The sequence below is a fragment of the Bombus affinis genome, unplaced genomic scaffold (genome assembly GCF_024516045.1).
Source record: "Bombus affinis isolate iyBomAffi1 unplaced genomic scaffold, iyBomAffi1.2 ctg00000944.1, whole genome shotgun sequence".
Taxonomy (NCBI): domain Eukaryota; kingdom Metazoa; phylum Arthropoda; class Insecta; order Hymenoptera; family Apidae; genus Bombus; species Bombus affinis.
The window spans coordinates 30,759-36,541 of record NW_026109456.1 but is presented as its reverse complement, the minus strand read 5'-3'; the positions used below and the strand labels follow the sequence as shown (position 1 = coordinate 36,541).

Sequence of the window (5,783 nt, the reverse complement as noted above, 5' to 3'; positions counted from 1 at the left end):
GTTATAGCCTTCTGCAAAAGCTGCTTTTCGTTACGTTAACGTATTCATTATTAATATTAATCATATTGTTCTTATCTCCTAGGGGCATAACAATCCATTTTTATATTGTGTTAAAGCTAAATTTCTATTATATTTTCGCAAAATTTTCTTTCGTTTTATAGAGAAATGATAGATACACAGCATTTTTTGTTTTATGTTATTTTATATTAAATTGGAGAAAGGTGGATCGCACATAATTGAATAAAATAATATAATGCAAAAAATATCGTACATCTATCATTTCTTTATAAACCGAAAGAAACTTTTGGAACAACCTAATATTTCTCTCCAACGACACTTCTACGATGTTAAAATATTTGATAAAAATATTTGATAAAAATATTAAGAAATTCTAATATTGATTTAAACGTATCGATTTATTTACTTTTCGCTGCCAGAAATTGTTAATTATGATTTCCACTTGAAAGCGTATTTCATATTATGAGGATAAATGATCAAATTCATCTCTAATATACACGTTAGAGAGTCATTTATAGCTGCAATCCTGTTTACCGCTCATATTCCTGGAACTCGATAATTCACTAGGCGATTGCTTTAACCGTGCAGAATACATCCATAAATAATTAATCGCCATTAATATTCCATCGACTTTTGAAAATCCCTGATGTGATCTATTTCACGTGATGAGAATACGTGTAAAGTGAGGTTATTGCTTGATTATCTTTAGTCGAATAAATCGAGTGATTCAAATTATAATGCGGAAGAAAGTCAAAACTATGTATATTATTTTTTTCAATTTTTATGTATCATTTGACGGAAGGAAATTTCGTAAGTAAGGTTCACCTTCTTTAATGTCAATGATTTTGACATATGTTATTAAGCTCCAAATTCTAAGCAATCTTCTATATATATATATATATATATATGTAGTATCTTAATGGGTCTTAGAGGAAAGGACAAGTAATGATGTTTTGATTTAATAAATAATGTTCGAAGCAACGAAATGATTACGATGCTGTCGTACGTCTTATTCTCATAGACGGCTTCCGACTTCCCGATTCACACTCTTCCGCTTCTACACTCGCTCGCTCTCGCTTCTCAAGTCACACTCTGCACACCTTTTGCATCCGTCTTCTCCGGCTTCTCAACTAACACTGCCTTTAGCGTCTCTTTGTCTTTTCCCGTCCTATCGGGACACGTGTCCCGAAACGCCCGTGGCCAGAGTCACGCAGGCCCTTTCCACGAAACTATCCACTTAAAAAGAACCGACGACACATTGATGTACCCGACGATGCCGCGGCTCTCGCGGCATTGTTTATGGTTCGGCAGATATCTTAGGCCTTTTGTCCACGATACTACATATATAACATACGTATAATAGCCAAAGTTCAACTGCCAAGTATACGCAAAGCTTTTATTTTCAATTTATGCGACACCACTATGTTTCATGAATTTATTTGCTAACGGTATTGAAACAAATAACAAGCAGAGGACGAACTATCCGTGAACTGTTTTGCCAACGAGTACGCTTCCAATATTTTCTGTTTGAGAAAACACACTTGTTGCTGTTGCAACTCCAAATATTTTTACAGCCGACGTTTTTGCCATGAATCATCGGCTAACATATAAAATAGAGAAAAGCCATAGTTGATTGTAATGGAAATTTAGAAAACCTGAAACTCGATATAGAAGGGAAAAATAAAGGAAAGGAAGGGAGAGATAATTGGAAGCTTGGGGCCAGGTTTAATTCACTGAAACCGGGCTGCTTGTGTCATCACGAAACAGAATTGCCAGTACGTCATTTCTGTGCTCCCGTCCTCGTAAAAACGGTTTCACTCGTTAAGAAAAAACGAATAGGCGGTGAAGAGAGAAAAAAGCAGACAGAGAGCGCTTTTAAAAAGCTGACGAAGCGTGCGTTGCCACAACGAGACACACGGTGCTATTTGTCGTTTTAAATTGCGCCGCAACTTGTTTTTCAGATCTTTGCTAGAGACACGTGAAAACACGTTGGAAGTATATTTCTTGTTTTTGTGGAATTTAGCTGGAAAATAAAAAATAACGTAAAACATGTACTTACGACTTACAGAGTAATTGAATGTATACACTATAATAACCAGCGATTTAGGCTTTAAAAGATCGAAAAAAAAGAAAAGAAAAGAAGAAAGATAATATGTTGTGGCAGTCTAACTCGATCTAAGGAAATAGAGAGGGAGGGGGTTGGGGGGGGGGCAAAGCTTGTTAATCTGGAAAGAATACAAGCATCAATTTCAAGCACTTATAGAGAATCAAGCGGGCTTGTTAAGGTCGTAAGTTGGACAATTATCCCGTGTTAGGTTCAATCAGCTTAGTCCTACACAAAATTGATCGAATCATGTGAAAACAAATGTATTCTGATTTTTGTCGCAGATATTTCTGGTCTACGCACTCCAGTGCCCACAAAGCAGTTATTGAAACAGCTGATTTTCGCCTATTCTAGAGCGACAACATCCCCTGATCTTTTACAACCATGAAGGACCTGTACTCGAAAATACTTGCAATTCTCATCTGCTTGCAGGTTATTTTCGTCACTTTCTTCCCGTCAGGGGGCTGGTAAGTTGATACTGATTAATTATACCATCGAAATTCTATATAATGGCTACAAAAAATATTTGCATCATTACCCTCATTTCCTAACGAAGCGCGTTTTTTTACCAAGTTTTATATTTCATTTCATAGTATCAAATCTCTGTAGTTACACGAAAGTATTAAATGATAGGAAACTTGATATACACGAATTTAATTAATTAATAAGTTAGTCGATATACAGCCATTATTATTTCATGTGAAATATTACAACGTCAAAAACTTAACGTTCTTGTACGTACAGTATTAATCACAAATTGTAAGAATGTTTACTGATAAGCAAAATAGATAATATGGAAAACGCAGACCTATGGAAAGAGAATTCCTGACATTAGACAGGAATACGCGATTGCACGAAATATTTTATGGTATGTCTGACATGGAGAATATATGCGGCGAAGTACGAAAAATTCATCCTGAGATATGTATACGACCTACGCGGTACGGGACGTGTTATAAATGGTTTTCGCCACTCAGCCGTATTTGAATTTGTGAACACGATCGAACAAATGACGCGACAATTATTAATTGCCGTCTCTGCCTTAGTAACGATTCGCGTTGGAACGAGGTCGAATCGTTCCGATTCCACGCGCGATTAACAAATAATTACAGTGGACATCAATTACTTGGATGACCTTCGTCATTTCAGCTTAAAACGATTAATTTGATCAAACCAACCAATTATTTCAATTAATACAATCTGCACTTTAAATTCGCACGTCTTGTGTATACACACCGGGCCAGAGAAAAGTTTTCATTCGTTCGAGTAGAACCTTCGTAGTCCTTGAGGACGCGTGTCGCTTCTCGTGCACCTAAAGTTTCGCTCAAATTAACCGATTTATTTGAATTCGAGCGAGTGAAAACCTCTTTGTCACCGTGAGTTTGTTACTTAATTGATACTCTTAGATGCCCTTTGCTTTCAATCTCTTACATCCATTCTTAATTAGTCAAGTCGTTTGACTTTTGACAAGTATTTTGAAACCATTTTACTAACACGAACCTACTTTTTTACTTGAGATTATCCGCTATTTTTATTCAAATGTATATGTACGTATATACACTTTTGAATTTTAAACGAACCTTCTATTATACCTATATCCTTTAAGTGCCGTTTTAAGTTTCAAGAGACTTTAACTCGGATAGCTCGACTTGGAGTTCTAACGTATACTGTAAAGCACACTTGCGAAGTAAAACAGCAAACACGATATAAAAACTTTTTGCCCATGTAAGAAATCGAATAACCTATTTCAACGGTGCTTTAATCTCATCGATGAAGCATCGATGCAACGAAGGAGCATCGTGATAGCCGCAATGCGGATCCGTTGAACAAAAATTTCCTGGTACGGTCGTTTTCGTAATGTTATTAACCGTTTTAGTGTCGGATGTTTCAAGACTCCGTATCGGTTTGTGCTGTGCAGCGCGATAGCGCTTCGTTTATTTATTTGCGAGTAGTACCGATCGACGCGATCGCGCTGCCCTTTTTCATCCTGTTTTTTTCATCGAAATATACCGTTCGACGTGCTCGCGCTTCATTTCATCGGTTATACTGGAAGCGTTACAACAAACACTCAAAAGTTTGCGAAATATTTATGCTCTGCGTTTCGTTTGTGTGATAACATTCTATAATGCAGGATTTGGTTTTCCGATTCAAGAGGTAATTTTTTATATTGGTTTTTTTTTTTATTTGGTTTATGATTATTTGAAAAACGAGTAATTACGAGAGGAAACTCTGATATGACTCGCGACGAGCACGCTTGAGCGCGTTGCGAATTAATGATCGTGACCATACATCGTGGCACAATTTACCACGGTACGCGAATAGAGTGATCACGCTGCGTGGCGTTAAAACGGTTAGCGTAACTGCGCGTACGATTGTCGAGTGACAAAGATATTGACGCTGGTAATCGTTTTCAGTGCATTTAGGAGGAAACTGTACTGATTTCGAAGGACGATCTGTCTTACATGGACAGATGTATGTGCCGGGACCTTGGATTTGCATACACTGCATATGTTACAATTCGAAGTCAACATCTTGCGGGCGTCTCCGCTGTTCAATTCCTGCGGTAAGTATATGCTCATTCTAAGAGCAACCAGCTTAACACAACCATGAGAAACTAAAGTACACCGTTAACGCTTGCATGCTGGTCGTTAAAACACATGCTGCGCGAATAGGGTACACAGCGATTCATTTAACTCGCCTTGAATTAGTTTTAGAAAGACAAACATGGACAGGGATAATTTTTGTCACGAGTCGTTTAATTTATTCGTTCATTAGAACGAATTAATTTACACCTGCTGAGATCGCGATTGACGCGACAAATTCGAAATCTTGTTCCATATAAATATTTTTAAACAAGCACGTCGTAAGCTTTGTATATTTTTTAATCGCAACGAAACTGTTCAGAGAAATGCTGAAATTATTAATTATAAAAGGAGATTTCTACGCATCGTTGTAAAAGTGTCAGGGAAAATATTCGTGAAACAGTTACGTTGTTACAAGTTCTACAAGAAGAAATATCGAAAATCACGTTCCACTTATTCAGTTGCACGTGTAAAAGGTATCTTGCGTTCGCGCAAAAAATCTCTGAAGGATACATGCTTTATAATAATTGGAGTGTCGAAGTTGTTACACGGATCGGCGTACACGTACCTTTTAATGAAACTAGGTTACTCATTCGTTATTCGTTCCTAATTTTCAGCTTCACGATTTTTACGCAATAAAATTTTATACACCTGTTCGGTTTATAAATGATTCAATTCAAATTTAACAGAATTAAAGTTGAAATAATCATTTGTACTTCATTAAAAGGTTCTTTCAGCATCTCGTTTCAATATTTTTATTGGTAATATTTTGTTGATCGTTATATTTAAATGGAGTTTTTCAAAGGAGAGACATTTTAAGGTAGGAAATGGACATACATTTATAATAAGAATTCAGAAGAAAGAATATTTCATACAGAAAGAAATATTCCGTATGTATAAATAACTACGCTATGAATTTTATATGTATCGGATATTCCTTCTGGTTAATGTATCTGATGTTTTTTCACGCGAGATAGCGTATATTTGCATCTATATGTCTCTTCGTTTCTCAGTAGTAAAACTTAGCATTCATGCGGCTGATAAGTAGTTACGCACTGACAACGAGAAACATAAAATGA

The 5,783-nt window shown here is 36.4% G+C and overlaps 1 long non-coding RNA gene across 1 annotated transcript; it reads left to right on the top strand.

Moving 5' to 3' along the window:
• Positions 1-3,739: 3,739 nt before the first annotated feature.
• On the top strand, positions 3,740-5,191 carry LOC126928429 (uncharacterized). The gene is made up of 2 exons (XR_007716649.1): positions 3,740-4,685; positions 4,795-5,191. It is a non-coding gene; the product is annotated as an uncharacterized LOC126928429 (long non-coding RNA).
• Positions 5,192-5,783: the final 592 nt, after the last annotated feature.